This window comes from Scardinius erythrophthalmus (assembly GCF_964197995.2).
Source record: "Scardinius erythrophthalmus genome assembly, chromosome: 2".
Taxonomy (NCBI): domain Eukaryota; kingdom Metazoa; phylum Chordata; class Actinopteri; order Cypriniformes; family Leuciscidae; genus Scardinius; species Scardinius erythrophthalmus.
In genome coordinates, this window is record NC_138222.1 from 15,447,887 (window position 1) to 15,466,321 (window position 18,435).

General features: G+C 38.3%; 1 long non-coding RNA gene across 1 annotated transcript; it reads left to right on the plus strand.

The window, feature by feature from the left end:
- Positions 1–325: 325 nt before the first annotated feature.
- LOC308682573 lies at positions 326–17,348 on the plus strand. The gene is made up of 3 exons (XR_014029164.1): positions 326–489; positions 1,123–1,182; positions 17,069–17,348. It is a non-coding gene; the product is annotated as an uncharacterized lncRNA (long non-coding RNA).
- Positions 17,349–18,435: the final 1,087 nt, after the last annotated feature.

The following is an 18,435-nucleotide window of genomic DNA, read 5'->3' on the forward strand; positions in this document are numbered from 1 at the left end:
TTCACCGGAAGTACTGGCCCACACACTCAAGTTCGAAACGTCAACGGTCGCCATTTTGTGCACAGAGCGAATTGCGTGAGTCTCACCATCTCACGGTGAATGTGTGAGAGTTGGCATTTATGTGAATGTTCATAGCGCTTAAATGAACATAATGTCTCTTACACGAACTCCATTCAAAAATAATGTTTAATCGTAATTAAATTCTGAATAAATATTCTGCGTCATAATTTGTAATACACTTGTCAAGTCATACACTCTCCCTTGCAATTGTGAGGGTTTTCGCGGACTTTTATTGTGAAAAGCGCCAGAAGGAAATGTGTGTGACACGATGAATAAAGCCGGAAAAGAAGGGAAGTGTGTATGATAATGGAGGACACAAGTGGCGTTCTGCCGTCTCTGCCGAAACATTCCTATTGGTTTGATTTCTGGATGTTTCTGGTGTTTGATGTAATGTTTTTCTTAATCATGTACTTTGTCATTCCCTAAGTGGTGAGTGATGATATCGCATTTTTTTTCCTACAAACCTAAAGTTAACAGTCACGTGATCATAACACGACTCACCAGCAGTATAGTGTTATTATATATATATATATATATATATATATATATATATATATATATATATATATATATATATATATAAACATATGAATATTTACAGCTGTATGTAATATCATACAATAAATGCACAAAAACGTTTGCTGATATATAAACTTTTGTACACAATTTCATATGAACCGCATCATTGAAGGCATAATTGCTATATTTACACACTGTTTATGACATATACAAAGCTGAAATAATGTAAAGCTTTATCATATATTTTATGATGTATTAAGTTTAAATCCATTTAAAAGTTAATGTCAATAATGTCCAGCCCATAATCATGCCCAAATCAAAATACATTGTTTTCATGACAATTTCAAGCGTTAAACTATGAAATGAGTATATAATTTATTTTGTTTTCTTCATCATTGATATTTTTACACTGTAATGTTGCTTTTGAAATCTAGTTTAAAGCTTAAATACATTAAGCTGTGTGTGACAATTTTTATGGTTGAGATTATATACGGTTATGTGATTTGTAGATGTGGTTTTATACTGTATTTCTCTGTTATACAGCTGTAAACCTGTTCACCTCTGGACCAGTTCACCAGGAGAGCCTGACACACAGCTAAAATGGTCAGTACGGTTGATTTCAAACATCACTTTTGTGAGATAGCACCGACTATTTGATGTGCATTTTACATCTGGAAGACGTATTTTTAATAGTGTTTGCTCATCTGCAATACGTCTATAGGACGTTTCCTGTCAGATGTCAAATAGACGTTTAGAAGATGTCTTTAAGATGTAATGATTTAGAATGTATGTTAAACTGACATCTTGCGTCTATTTGACATCTGACAGGAAACGTCCTATAGACGTATTGCAGATGAGCAAAGACTCTTAAGAATACGTCTTCCAGATGTAAAATGCACATCAAATAGTCGGTGCTATCTGGGTGGTAATCTTATACTGCAGTGAGTCATTTTATACTAAAGTTAGTTCAGACTAGTGTTGTCATGATACCAATTATGACTTCGATATGATACCTAAATAAAATATCTCAATACTACTACTGAACCGATACCACAACAAAAAACTAAAACCAGAGAAGTAATTGAAAATAGGGATGTGCACGAATATTTGAATTTTCGAATATTCGATCTGTAATTATTATTAGAAAAATAAAATACTATTCGAATTTTATCGAATTTATGAAGCCGTAAATACTTTGCGGGTTGTAAATGCAGTGAATCCCTGATAAATCTCAAGCACTAACTCGCAGTTATAATTAAATGCACTGGATGGCACTGTGGCGCGTGTTTAACAAGTTGTTTGTATTTGATCATAATGTCGTCGTCTGCCTCGCGAAGTTTGGAATTACTAGTCGAAAATGAGGTTACTTATTGTTTTTCTCAACATAAACGTGAAAAAATATAAACACGATAATCATATGCTGACTCGAGTGTATGTGTACGTTCTGTACGATAACTATGGCGCAATCTGCTACTCTGCTTTATTAGGCGTTTTTTTTCCGTTTGCGCTGCTTGAGCTTATATTCTTTTGTTCTTTATATTTTTTTGTTTACACATAGGCCTACTCTGCCCTACAAAGGCAAAAGACCTTAAGTCGCTAGAGTGTGGAACTGAGAAAAATGACTTTAAAGTTTTTTAGTTGTCCAGCCAAATTAATTATAGGTAGGAAACTGGAAATCTGGCAATTAAATTTTTTAGTAATGAAAATTATCTACATAAAAATGTTTTTAGTTCAAACTTGACCGTTGACCCCAATTTTGAAGTTACTCTGCCTTTGTATTGTCTGCAAAAAGTGAGAAGTCATACCGAGGCAAAAGGCAGTAACTTAAAAATTATCAATATTTGATTGCTGATCACCATTTACAAAATCATTATAGTAACACCAATATTGTGTTTTATGGTTTGTTTGTGTATGTTATTTAAGGTTGGGTCTGTAAAGCACTTCGATCAACACGTGTTGTTTTAAAATGTGCTTTAGAAATAAAATGATTGATTGATTGATTATTTTGGATGATTTACAATTAGTTTTAGCCATCTACTTATTGCTATCCTCTGATTTGGTTGCACCCTGATGGCATTATTAATTAATTAGACATTACACAATACCCCCATAGCAGTAAAGAGTATCTTGTGTGCAGTAAAACTAACAGGTTGACTGCAGAGAGGTGACACTGAATCATATGAATACAAGATAAGCATATTTCATATAGTAAACATATTAATTTAATGGAATGCAAAGATATAACAAGATGTAAAACAAAGATACAGCAGATAGAACAACGAATCATGTACAAATTTAAAATGTATGGAATGGGAATAAGAGTAAATCATGTACAAGTGTGTGAACTTGGAATCCTGAATTAGTTTAATGTTGTTTTAGGGTGTTCTCACTCCTCATCCTCCACAACTTTGCTTACAGGCAGTGAACACCAGAAAGCCCTCGTGTTTGGGGGCTTAAAAGGACATAGTTTTCCGATTATGTCGTTCTTTTTAGCCTCTTCAATCCCCCGGGCATGTGGTCTCAGGAGAGAGGGAACCTTCAGCTCGAACTTAGCCCGGAGGAAGTCCAACTCGGTAAAGTGAGCATCTGCATGGTTTAGTTTGAAGAACAGGCTCCTAGAGCCACGTCGCAACTGGATCACTGACATCTTGCCCAACTTTGATGCCTTCTTGATCTTCACACAGGAGTGCCCATCCTTCCAATCCAGCACATCTTCATTCTTCATTTCAACCACTTCCACCTTCCTGGAGTTTGAACTTGCCACAACACTCACAAAATCCTCAAAGTCATACAGCACACCACCAGGTCGATTTTTCATCTCCAGCTCGACACCATGGTGAAAACTGTCAGCACTCATGAACGTGTGTCCCTTTTCAAAGTATTTCAAAGTTATATCCTCCATGGAGGTGGTATCACCATTTACAAGGCAGACGAGGGAGGATAGCAAGCACCAGTTCTTATTTTGGGCAGAACAGTTGTCCACCCAGAAGATGCAGTGGCATATGTCCCTTTCTTTTTTTAGTGCTGTCACATAGGCCGAGGTGATCTCTGCTGCTCTTCGTCCTGCCGTGCCCTCATGCCAGACCACAGAGATGGTGTTGTTTTTATTTTTTTTATTGCCTAAAGAAGCAAAGGTCTCATGGAATGCCACAATGCATTTTGTGAAGATTGATGTTTTCAAACCAGGTTTTTGAAGGTCCACACTCTTCACCAATGTGTCCTCTGGCCAGTCCTTCTCTGCATCAGCCTGGTATATTATTCAGCTCTGCACGGCAGACTCTTTATGTCCACGCCACCTCTGGCACTGCAAGTAGTCCATGTCATGGCCATCCCCATCATGGTCATTTTTCATGTGCTGATCCTGCAGTACGCACTCCTCACATTCCTCCTCTCCAAGCTTTGCAAAGCTGATGTTCTTTTGTTTTACAGCTTTGCGGTAGCTTTCATAGGAGCAGCTGTTGCCTTTTTCCAAATAATCAGCATACATGAGCTTGATGTTAATGTCGCTAGGGAGGTAGCGACGATGTGGGGCATGCTCTCTTCGGTAGTGGCTCACTGATGGGTGGAATGATTCAATGTGGTCGTAAAAAGGCTGCATGTCCTGCTTGTTGGATGGTGTATGTCTTGCTCTTTGGTCTCTTGTGATCGCATCATTCCCTATCTCATTCCCCATCACAGAGAGGACCAGACTGTCATTCGCCGGTGGTACCCCAAAGTGGCCAAAAAAAAAGTTTTACAGACCTGCTGTGGGACCTGATCTGCATTCTTTAGTCTGTAAACAAAGGACCTGCCCCGTCGACTTGTTTTTCCATCCCCACAAACTTTTGCTGTTGGTAGCTGGCTGACACTGTGGAACATGAATGCACGTTTGTCTGTGTAGCTGATGTCCCAGTACCTCTTCCAGATCTCCTTACGCCTCTCCTCACTAAATTTGTCTGTGCATTTTCTTCTGCATTTACACGGATCTCTCATTGGTGGGGCTGTGGCTGGAGTGCGGCTGGACTCTGGTGCTGGCAGTGGAGCGAGGGTGGACTCTGGTGCTGGCAGTGGAGCGAGGGTGGACTCTGGTGCTGGCAGTGGAGCGAGGGTGGACTCTGGCGCTGGCAGTGAAGCGAGGGTGGACTCTGGCGCTGGCAGTGGAGCGAGGGTGGACTCTGGTGCTGGCAGTGAAGCGAGGGTGGGCTCTGGTGCTGGCAGTGGAGCGAGGGTGGACTCTGGTGCTGGCAGTGGAGCGAGGATGGGCTCTGGCAGTAGAGTTGTAACTGGAGCGAGGGTGGACTCTGGTGCTGGCAGTGTAGTGAGGGTTGACTCTGGTGCTGGCAGTGGAGCGAGGGTGGACTCTGGTGCTGGCAGTGGAGCGAGGGTGGACTCTGGCAGTAGAGTTGTAACTGGAGCGAGGGTGGACTCTGGTGCTGGCAGTGGAGTGAGGGTTGACTCTGGTGCTGGCAGTGGAGCGAGGGTGGACTCTGGTGCTGGCAGTGGAGCGAGGGTGGACTCTGTTGCTGGCAGTGGAGCGAGGGTGGACTCTGGTGCTGGCAGTGGAGCGAGGGTGGGCTCTGGTGCTGGCAGTGGAGCGAGGGTGGACTCTGGCGCTGGCAGTGAAGCGAGGGTGGACTCTGGCGCTGGCAGTGGAGCGAGGGTGGACTCTGGTGCTGGCAGTGAAGCGAGGGTGGGCTCTGGTGCTGGCAGTGGAGCGAGGGTGGGCTCTGGTGCTGGCAGTGGAGCGAGGGTGGGCTCTGGCAGTAGAGTTGTAACTGGAGCGAGGGTGGACTCTGGTGCTGGCAGTGGAGTGAGGGTTGACTCTGGTGCTGGCAGTGGAGCGAGGGTGGACTCTGGTGCTGGCAGTGGAGCGAGGGTGGACTCTGGCAGTAGAGTTGTAACTGGAGCGAGGGTGGACTCTGGTGCTGGCAGTGGAGTGAGGGTTGACTCTGGTGCTGGCAGTGGAACGAGGGTGGGCTCTGGTGCTGGCAGTGGAACGAGGGTGGGCCCTGGCAGTAGAGCTGGAGCTGGAGCGAGGGTGGGCTCTGGCAGTAGAGTTGTAACTGGAGCGAGGGTGGACTCTGGTGCTGGCATTGGAGTGAGGGTTGACTCTGGTGCTGGCAGTGGAGCGAGGGTGGACTCTGGTGCTGGCAGTGGAGCGAGGGTGGACTCTGGCAGTATAGTTGTAACTGGAGCGAGGGTGGACTCTGGTGCTGGCAGTGGAGCGATTGTGGGCTCTGGCAGTAGAGTTGTAACTGGAGCGAGGGTGGACTCTGGTGCTGGCAGTGGAGTGAGGGTTGACTCTGGTGCTGGCAGTGGAACGAGGGTGGGCTCTGGTGCTGGCAGTGGAACGAGGGTGGGCCCTGGCAGTAGAGCTGGAGCTGGAGCGAGGTGAAACTCCATAAGAGCATCAAGCGTGGTGTCAGGTGTGCTGCAGAACAGCTCATCAGAACCAAACTCTGGGAAACTAATATCCAGACAACTATCAAGAACTGTCCATGTTTTTGAGTTGGGTGCTGGATCACAATCAATATCGCCATAAGTAACTGAAATGAACAGAACAAATACACAATTAGAAACATGCATGGAAAAATATGGAACATGAACATGAAATATTCTTCAAATATTTGATTAATTAATGTCAATGTTATCAAATTGGGAAAATGCCTACCACTGTCCAGAACGATAATTTTTTTTTGTTTGCGGTGCGTCCGGACTGCAAGGAATATCGCCACAAGGAACTGAAAAGAATAGAGCAAATTTAATAATAGTAATAACAACAACAATAATAAAAATAAGGCATCGAGGGAAATTTGAATAGGAAATAATATTTTATATATATCGAATACACGTAGGTCCAGCAAACTTTTGTTTTTACCAATAGGTTATTTGATTAGTCAATGTCTATTTTAACAAATTATCAGGCCTACAAGTTAGTGCCACTGGTTAATCAAGGGTTAAGTTTGGCTACAATGCTTTAATGACAGCTCTCTGACTGGTGGATTTGATTGGCCAATCTCAAATGCTATAGCATGGAGTAATTTGTATTATTTGTTTTTCTGACGTAGCTGACAACCAGACAAAAAGCTATACATGTCGGTGGATACCGTTTTGCAACCAATTATTATTTATTGCGTTTGCTAACGTAAAAGGATATAATTGCTTTTACATCAAATGAAAATCGCCTTTAAAGGACTTGTGGATTGATGTGAACGCCATCAAGGAATAATGCTCAGAATGTTTGTGGATTAAACATCTCCGATATGACGTTCATTACCATGGATTTTATCAGGTTACAAGAAAAGGTAGGATATGGATTTAATTGCAAGCTGTTTTTATGCGTGACCATACAGCATTCTAAATGCATTCGACTCCACTCGTGTCGTGCAGTCTGTCTAACTCACTGCTGCTGTCACTGAGGGAATAATCTGCATTATGAAAAGCAAAAAATAAATACAAACATTTATTTGAGATTATTTACACCAACTTACTTATTGCTGGCAAGTTATTTAGTCTCTGCTTGTTTATAGTGCCTTTTATATGGAACAGTTTGGTATTCATTAGATAACTGACTAACTTTAGCATATGCTATAGGCTGCTAGCTAGCTAAATGAAGTAGATCGCGATCTAACGTTTGTCTAATGCATCTTTTGTTTTACACAATTTCTTACCTTCACATTGATGTCTGCGTTTCAAAGCCATCTCAACCATCATTTTCCCTCGAGAGTAATGGGCCATCCTTAAACTCTAGTAAAAACAACCACTCAACAATATTTGTTTTACCTACACTTTTATTAAGGTACCGTGTGTCAGAAGTGCTTCAATGACAGTTACATGACAGTACACAGGCAACACCGTAACTTAAATGCGGCAAACTTTAACAATTGCATCACAGAAATAATGATATTATGAGGTTGAAAAGACTGTTTGTGAAGCTGTTTCATGACAACTCTCTCCGGGTAAGCGGCAGTGCCAACACAGCTTTGAATGTTGCGATATGATTTTGTCAAAGTTTAATAGACAGACGAATTGAAAAAAGATCGCGTGGGTGTTTGAATCGAGATCAGTCTTAAATTGCGATAGCTAGGTGACTCGATTTTTTTCTCCCAGCCCTAACGGCAACTAAACCCAATGAATTCATAACGATTTAATAAAATAGTGTTCTCATGTTATGTAATATCCCAATCAGAGTTATTATTTGTCGTGCATTGCTGTTTGAGCTGCGCGCTGAATGAACACCGGTAAACTGGAGCACTTTGCTAGCGCATTATTTAACTCGAAGAAACGCATCCTATATGAGATTAACCCTCTGGGGTCTGAGCTGTTTTCTGGGCCCTGGAGGTGTTCTGACATGCTCTGACATTTGTGCTTATTTCTGTTACTTGTGACATTTTCATGGCTAAAGTCTAATTACACTGTATTCAGCACAAACTCTGCTACAATAATATATCAAGTCAAGTCAAGTCATCTTCATTTATATAGCGCTTTTAACAATGTAGATTGTCTCAAAGCAGCTTTACAGAGATAAGCGTATAATTTAAGGTAACAGAGATTGTTTCGGCTTTACAGCAGAGTTAAGTTATTTCCATCTAAAGTTAGTTTTAATTGATTTGGTTCCGTCGCAATGATCATTTGTTATTAAATTAGGGGCCGCTAAGACGACACCATTCTCTCTACACAGACTTTAAACACGAACCTGTGAGAAACGCTGATGGCGTTCACATGAGCATTTAGAATGGGTTCTATAGTTATGTGTGCGTTAGAATATACGCAGGTTTGGAATTCCCTACAAGCCAAGCCTAAACAAAATACTTGTCTTTCCTTATAAATTTTGATAAGGAATTTTATTTTATTTGTTGCTTTGGGGTAGGACCGCGAGACGAATTTTCCTGACAACGCCTTATCTGTAGAGTGATATCTGTATATCAGCAGCATGTGTGTAAAAGTTTGTAGTTTTGAGATAATGACATTTATGCGTGGTTTGTGAAATTTACAATTTCGTGGTTTTAGATTGTTTGATTTATTTACAACACAACATAATCCAAAGATACACAACAAATGACAAAAAAGCACTCATTGAAACCAATGATCCAAAGACAGAGACCTTTGTGCCATTCCTAAAAACATTGTACATACCTTTCATTTCCAAGGTGTTTGATTTTCACTTTACCAGGTTCATGTACAGTAGTGGTTCTCAACGGGGGCGTTCAGAGAACAACGGGGGGCGTTGGAAGCAAGATTTTTGAAAGGGGGGCGTTCACGTGTTAATGGGGGGCGTTCACAAATTTTTTAATTTTTTCATTTTAAGCATTTAGTAGTTGTAATAAACACTGTAAGTGGGCTATTTAAAAAGCGTTAGGACTATGTTTTTGTTAAATTATGTTGTAAAACATGCGCATTGCGCAGAGTGTGATATCATATTGTGCGCATCTATGGTGCGCATGAAAGAATACCTCAGCAGCGCTAAAAAAACAAAACAAAAAAACATTTGTCCGCACCCGCTCTGACCGCAAGTCCACCGTCAGTGTAGTAGGTAGGCACTAGGCATGTTTTTTGTGTTCATTTCTATTGCATTACGATTGAAAGCAGTATCAATAATGTAAAAAACATGATGTGCAGTCAAGTTGTGTATATGCTGTGAGTGTTCTCACTGCGCGCGCGCGCTTGTTGTGATTCGAGGAGTTATGACGAGTTGTATTTTGACGACTTGATATTATTTCTTATTCAAAAGTTTAGAATGCCTAACATTCTAAAATCTTCCAGTTTTATGCGACATGTAGCCTATCGTTACTTTTGCAACGACTCTATTATTTTTCCAGTCATAGACCAGCGCTCAAGCACTGACTAGAATCCAGCGCTGATAAGAATCAGCATTCACGAGCTCAAAAATGTGTTTGGCGCTGACAACAATCCGGTGGTGCTGAGAATCCAGCACTTACAGTACTAGAATCAAAGGTATGGAAAGTTGACAAGCCATTAAAAAGTATTGACTTAAGAAACACATATTTTTTCAAATATTTTAAATAAATCATGTTCCCATTCACTCTGGCGACGAATTTTAAAATTAATTAAACTGTATTCTATTTATAAGGTAAAACTTTTACATTTTTAGGCATTAACTAATTCAAATCCCAAATGCCAAAATGTTTTCTTTGTTCACCAAGTAATTTACTGGTCAGGCATTATTAACTCACAGTAAGGAGAAAATAACAATTTGATGGATAATTTAAATATATTCTGCAATCACATTTTAGTAATGTATTCATTCCGCCATCACATCTGAGCAGGAAACACTGCTTGGGTAGTTTCAAGATATACAAATAATTAATAATACAATAATAATGTAATTGTTCATATGTGTTTATTCTTGTTAGAAGATTTTTTTTACTGATTATGAACACAAATTAATCACAACAAACCAAATTAATTGTAATTGTATTAATTATACCAGAAAACAAAACAAGAAAGAAAACAAGAAAACAAGCTGATACCATGGTATTTTAGGCCTACAATTCTAACATAATTTTTCATGAAAAATCAAGATTTTATTTATTTATGGAAGTAAAATAATCTCAAATGTTTTTGAAACAAAAAGCCTGTTGAATTGCACTACTTGAAAAATAATAGGCATTGCATTAACCATGCTTGCATTTTAATGCATTGTATTTTTAGGGCTTGCATTTTTATGGGCTGAAATTCAACATGGTTGAATATTTAAGCTGTGAATATTTAAATTAAAAACATTTCAAACACATTTTCATTATTAAAAATTCCATAATCCATATTCACCTTTCATATTTCACTTCCAAAATATTCAAACTGTTTAAAAATACAACCTATAATATTCAACAGGCAATTTTCGGTCCATTTTATTTCGCTTCCACAAATTCGCTTCCACAAATTCAGTGGTTCAAATTCGACAGTAAATTCAACGGAACTGCAGGAAAAGCAATAGATTATCGAGCATACTATCCATCTGCTGTTAGTCAACCTCACCAGCAGGGGGTGCAAAAGCATGTGTTGTTGACGAAGACCAGCAACAGTTAGAGCAAGCCATTCATTCATAAAATGAAAATGATTAGTATATGTGGAAAAGATGATAAAGACACAAAAGCTGTGTTTATGTTTCATTCAATAACTTCATTGTTACATTTTGTAGCCTACATGTTATCAGCTTTCTCTACCTACATGAACAGGATTATAATCGGTTTCCCTCAATACCTCACACTCAAGGATTCCCCTTCTGTCGGGGCAAAACGCTATGGACTAATACAGTGATATGAAAGACCAAACTCGCACCTTTATGGGGATGTAGGCTACTATGGACTAAGAATATGAACGTAACGCGCAAAGTTTCATGCAGAGCGTTTCGTGATATACTGGCATAAAATCAACACTTGATCATTAACACTTTCTTTTCTCTCTCTCTCTCCACACACACACACACACACACACACACACGTGTGTGTGTGTGTGTGAGTGTGTGTGTGTGTGTGTGTGTGTGTGGAAAGAGAGAGAGAGAGTAGTACGTTGCATTAGCTTAAACTGTGAAGAGTCATAGTACTTGCATATTGTTGTCCTTCTATTGTTAGTTTAACTGTAAATCGCTTTGGATAAAAGCGTCTGCTAAATAAATGACTAAATGTAGCCTAATAAATGTAAAATTGGCTTGACATTTGGACATTCGCACATTTAGGGACCGTCTCAAAAGTTGCTTACAACATTGGCATACACGTTTCTAACTTCAATAGCAAACTTTAATTTATTTGAATAAATATCAAAAATCCAAAGGTGGCGCATTATGCCTGGCACCACATGAACACTTTACAGTTGGTTTTATGACTGTAAGTCGTTCTATTCAAATGATATTGAAGTTTGAAACGTGTATAACAAAGACGTATACACTTTAGAGACGGTCCCTAAATGTGCGAATGTCAAACGTCAAGCCAACTTTATGCCAGTCTATCACTGGGAAACGCTCAGCATTAAACTTTGTGCGTTATTCTGAGTCAATCTGCTTGCCTGCGAGTTTGGTCTTTTATATCACTGTAATTAGTCCATTAAGCCACGTTAAGCGTTTTATATGTCCAGCAGGGGAATCCTGACGTTTTGAGGGAAACCCTAATAGCTTGCATGCAGCACATCGCCACAATATAAAGTTAAGGCAACTAAACAACCAAGAGAAATATACGTCAACCTCAAAAATGTAACATTGGATCTGCGTATCCGCATCGGGGAATAACATTAGCCTATCTTGTTCACGGTAGAGAAAGATGATTGTAGGCTACACAGGGAAAGTAACCGTGAAGACACTGAATTTAACATAAAACCGCCGTCATAATAATCACAAATACACTTACATTGCTGTTAAATGAGTTTAATGAATGAATGGCTTGCTCTAACAGTTGCTGGTCTTCGTCAACAACACGTGCTTTTGCACCCCCTGCTGGTGAGATTGACTAACAGCAGATGGAGAGTATGCTCGATAATCTATTGGTTTTCCTGCAGTTCCGTTGAATTTACTGTCGAATTTGAACCACTGAATTTGTGGAAGCGAATTTGTGGAAGCGAAATAAAATGGACCGAAAATTGCCTGTTGAATATTATAGGTTGTATTTTTAAACAGTTTGAATATTTTGGAAGTGAAATATGAAAGGTGAATATGGATTATTGAATTTTTAATAATGAAAATGTGTTTGAAATGTTTTTAATTGAAATATTCACAGCTTAAATATTCAACCATGTTGAATTTCAGCCCATAAAAATGCAAGCCCTAAAAAAACAATGCATTAAAATGCAAGCATGGTTAATGCAATGCCTATTATTTTTCAAGTAGTGCAATTCAACAGGCTTTTTGTTTCAAAAACATTTGAGATTATTTTACTTCCATATTATTTATTTTTCGAAAGTAAGGTTAATGTAAGCAGCTTCTTGCAATACTCTTCTAAATGCGTAATAAAACCTAAGTGCAAACATTACCACTTTAATGATCGTCCTTTATTTTTCAGTGCATTTGTTTTACAATATATGGCTATTACTGTCATGGGATTAATTTTATAACTATTATTATGTAGTAGTGTAATGTAGACAGACACAACTAAAAGAGGTTTAAATTTTTCTTTGTACACTGAATATGGGTTGGCACTTTTAATTTTGAACTCTCAAAGTGCACCAGATTGATGAATTTAACATTAAAATGCACAAAATTTTCTTACGGGGGGGCATGCCCCCGGACCCCCCTAGAAGGCCTGAGGTCCACTCACCACAGATTTACCAAAATCCTGTGAGAAATACTGGGGGGGGGGGGGGGGTGAATCACTGTTGAGTATAGTTCAGTTGTATTAACAAAAGACAATTTTGCACTTATTTCATCTATTAACTCTCACTCATTCCTGCTCGCTCAGTAGTTTGGGGGTGGGGGGCGTTCAGGGACCTGGATATTGGATAGGGGGCGCTGGCCCAAAAAAGGTTGAGAACCACTGATGTACAGAGACTCAAGAGAATGTTGAAGTCAGCAGGAGTGGCATGTGGGCCCTGAAAAAAAAAAAAGTGAACATACTGATATCAAGAGAAAGGCCTGCATGATTTTGGGAATACATTTTAGATTTTTCTGGTTAAAATTGCTTTTTAAAATTCACAGAATACACACACACACACACACACACACACACACACACACACACACACACACCCGTTTCCAACAATATATAATATAATGAACACCAGGTTTGTTGTGCCTTGTAGGCATAGGCTATGCGCAGTGCTGCATAAAATAATAATAACAATAACCATAGCAGCCTATAAATCTTCCAAAATATTTCAGTAACAACTAAGCTAGAGAAAAATATATTGATTATCATGTTACTTCAAATGTTTCCATTCGTTATGATGATATGAAATGAGATAATAGTAAAAACATGAAGCCGTTTGGTGCGTTTTGCTTTTCGGATGTATCAAATATGAAACATTCAAACGCGATCGCGCTCAAATATAAAACATTATGGTTACCATATACATATCTACGTTTGAGCAGATATCCACAAACACAGTAACAGTAAACACGGGTCTAAATATTATAATATTCACCATATCTAGCAACAGTTCAACTGCAATGTGAAATTTATGCAACAATAACAAACTAATATGTAAGAATTTCTTACCTTACATCTTTCTTGTCTTCAAATCGCATTCTTCTTCCTCTGAGGTAGCCTAAATCCAATGTAAGCTCACGGTGCGCCTTTCAAACTCGACGAAAAGCAGAGACTTGTGAAGTGTTTTGCTGCTTTGTTTTTGAGGTAACGAGCGCGTTCGTGTTCCATGTGGAGATTTGCATGTGAATCTCTTTTGCGCGAGTGGGCGTGTTCAAATTAAAAATATTTAGGAAGCGTTTGAGAAGCTGGACATCTTGTTGGTTTTATACAAATTACTTAAACAGAGAATATTTGTTTTCAGTTTGAATCCGATCATTTAAAAGTACACACTTAAATGTTTATAAAGGTATAGGCTATGGCTCATAAATGTGTGACAAGTATTCGCTGAGTTTTGTTTCAGTTTATAGACGTGCTCAAGAAAAAAAAAAGTTCACCGCGACGGAGAGGCAGAACACACACCCTGTTTATTTTCTTTATTTTACAAAAGCACAATGTTTGGATTTGATTGTAAGTGGACACATACAAAAGTAGAAATATCACAGATTCTTTTTTTATATTTCTTTTTTCTGTATGACCATAAATGACGGAGTAATTTAAGTTTATAGTGCTACAATGTGAAGAAAATCCAGCAAAACGCGGGGGCGCGTTTGTCGACCTCAGAGGGTTAAAATTAGAAGTACTTGGATACACTGATGTCTACGATAGTGATCAAAATCAGCTTTTGATAGAAACTTGGTGCTTAAAATAATGGATTTTTCAATTACATTGTTTCGCCACTAAGTGGCGACAAGTGACTGTTAAAAAATGTATTTGTTATTGAATCATTTATTCAAGAGAATGTTGTATTGTATGATGCTTCTGAAATAAGTCAGAAAGATGTGATGATTTGATTTTGTAAATATGACTCATCTTATACATCATGTACAGTCTGTATTAATGTATGATTTAACTTTTCGATGGTCCAGTGTTAAAAAAATTGCAATATGTAAGGGATAATGTATAGAGAGGCGGTCGTTATAGCGAATAAACGCTGGACAGGACCCCGACGCGAAGCGGAGGGGTCTTGAATAAATAACAGAAATAACAGACCGCATTCTACATTGGAATTCAGCCACGCCATGTAATAAATTGCAATATCAAATCGCAATACTTGTAGAATCGCAATTCTTAAAAAAAAAAAAAAAAAATATTGCAATACGTATTGTATCGGCACCCAAGTATCATGATGGTATCAAATCGGGAGATAGGTGTATCGTCCCAGCCCTAGTTGCTGTGTTTCAGCAAGTTGTTCCATGAAGAGCAGAAGTACACATGCTGACAAGCACGCATCTGAGGCGGCGTTGGTGACACGTTGTATTTATATACGCTGTTATATTTAAACGCTGTCTTTCACAAAGTACCGGTACTAGTAAAATGAGGAATCATTTTTAAAAGCAGGGTATGATACCTTTCTAGTACCAGTATATCATGCAACACTAGTTCAGACTAGCTGACTATTCATATTAACTCATATTAAGTCCATCAGCACAAGTGTCCTGAATTTTTTTTCTTTGTATGACAGAGCCTTTTTAAAGAGTTAAAGTGGCTTATTTTACTATCAGGAGTGAATATAAAAAACAGTGTAAATGTCAAATTAAGGCCTTGATGACTGTTGTTTAGAGTGCATCAGTCAGGTTCCAGAAGTAAAAACTCCATGCAGTTTCCCCGTAGGGAAAATGATTTTGAACAATAACATAAACCTTTAAAGACAGCTTTACTGTGAGCTACAAGGTTTTTAATCAATAGGGGTAAGTGTACCCATTAAGCCCGTGTACCCTTTAAGCCCACTTTCAACTCTGGAGTCAAATTAAAAAAAGAGAAAATAATATTTTGTGCTGCTTATTATTTTAACCAATCCAGTGATTTGTTACTTCCCTGGCATTTTTTTATTGCATACCAATCACATTTGGCAATGTTGAGTTATATATATATATATATATATATATATATATATATATATATATATATATATATATATATATATAGCAGAAAAACTAAATTTTGCAATGTCAGTTTGTTTTCCAATATCGTGTAGCCCTAGTATTATTAATTAAATGACAATGCATAGTGTAGTCTACATTCACACATTTAAGGTGCAGTCTGTAAGAATGAAAGCTAGTGGTCAAAATAGGTACTGTAGTCCAAATTCTAAATATCTGAGATCGTCGTTTCCCCCACCCGCCAGTTTTAGGACACACAACAGGAACAAGCACAATTGACAATGAAAGCCGAGGAGACTTACGTAAGTTGATGAGTTGATTTATCTCCGTTTTAATATGCTCTCGTTCATAGATTTTTTTAGATGGATACCAAGGCTTTTTTGTTTGGGTAGAATCTGCAATCTTTGACCCAGTTTGTTTGCTGGCTGCAATACGCTGTGTTTTTGGAACTGGAATACCGGGGTATACTATTGGGTGAAGTGGCAGTGGGCAAGATTACCCTGGAAATCCAGAGTTCTCGCGAGAGCACAAGTTGAATTTGCTCAGCGAGTTTACTCTGGCGTCAAGTAATGATGCTCATTAAATATGCCCTTGTATCCAAGCTGCACCAATCACATCGGGTTATCTGATATAGGCAGGCCAGAGGCGAGCTAAACAGATGACGACAGTGCTGTGACGTCGAAGTCATTTATAAACATTGCAAGATGGCTATGGATGAACACCAGTTGTTTGAAACGCCTTTGGCCGCTACAATGAACGAGTTAGACTTGGCTTTTTATCTAAAAGAGGAACAGAAGACGGCGCTCGAATCGTTACTTTGCAAGAAGGGCGTTTTTGCAGTTTTGCCGACCGGATATGGCAAGAATCTAATCTACCAGTTAGCTCCGCTGGTAGCTAAGCATATGGGGTTTATTGTTGTGATTGGTCGTAGTGTTATCCAATTGCGTGCAGTGAGATTTTCAAATGCATACTTGGTGCCGCCCCTCAAGCTGGCCGATTTTCATTAGTCAATGCCAGACCATTAATCTTTCAGATTTTGGTCTGGATTTCCAGGCTAGGGCGAGATCACACAGACCAAAACAAAATCAGACATTCCAAGACAGAATGCACATTTCAAAGTAAAATAACTGGCTGTAGAAGTGTTTTTTCAGAGAAGCGAGTATGTGAACTCAGCATATTTCCTAAATATCTGCAAACATATTATGGTATTTTATGCTTTAGTGGAGTGAAAAAGTTACATACAGCACCTTTAAGTCTCTACTGTTTTTGCTCTGTAATGCATGAAAGTCGAGTGTGTTTCGTGTTGTATTTAATGTTTCTATCATAGATGCTGCTACAGTGCTAGTATTGATGTTTTTTCATTTGTTTTGTTTCTGTCAGGACTGGAACGGTAGCGACCGCTGGACTCAGTATCTTCCCGAACTGAAACAAACATTTACCATTTTACTCACCTGCTTTTCTGCAAACAGATTGAAATTTTGAGATTCAGATTTTTAATAACCTAAAATTGTGAGGAATCACTTGAAATGTCAAGATACACATTCATCTGTCTGGATGTTTTATACACATTGGCCTGTAACATAATATGAATATTAGCCATTAGAGTGTGTTTACATATGTGTATGAATGAGAAATTGAATAATTAAATTTGGTTACTTTTAAATGTGTTTGTGTTTACTTTTACTAACAGATTAAAACAGACCACAGCAACAATATAAGGAACAGGCCTGGACTGGCCAACGGGAGCACCGGAAGAATTCCCGGTGGCCTGGCAACTGATTTGGCCCGCTGCCTTTAAAAAAAAAAAGAACAAAACAGTCTGATCTCTGTCCAGCAAAACCTATTTTTAGCAAACATGAAACATTTCTTTGCACGTGTCTCGCTCATTTATTTGGCGAGATGATGGACCCTATATAAACAACCCTATATATATATATATATATATATTAGGGCTGTCAAAAGATTAATCGTGATTAATCACATCCAAAATAAAAGTTTGTGTTTACATAATATATGTGTGTGTACTGTGTATAATTATTTTGTATATATAAATACACACACATGCATGTATATATTTAAGAAATATTTGCATACATATACTGTATATATTTATATATAATTTATATTATATATAAATATACTTTTTTTATATAAAAATGACAATTTTTTCTTAAATATATACAAGCATGTGTGTGTATTTATATATACAAATTTAATTATACACAGTACACACACATATATTATTTAAACATAAACTTTTATTTTGGATGTGATTAATCGCGATTAATCTTTTGACAGCCCTAATATATATATATATATATATATATATATATATATATATATATATATATATATATATATATATATATATATATAGGGCTTTTTTGTATGTTTTACATCAGGTGCACAGTGGTTAGACTCCATGTGTTTCAGAGAAGACTGCTGTCTATACCCTCACCAGTCAGCACTTACACTGCAGTACACACTACAGTGTTCAACACCTGTTATAGATGTGTAAACGCATGAATAAATCATTTACAACAATTTCTGCATCCCCTAATCTAAAGTGTAAACTATTCATCACTTGTAAATGTGTTACACTTAATTTGTAGATTACCACTTCAAGAATCAAAAAGGCATAAGATCTACGAATATTATCTACGAATGTATATGTAACACATTTACAAGTGATGAATAGTTTACACTTTAGATTAGGGGATGCAGAAAGTGTTATAAATCATTTACAA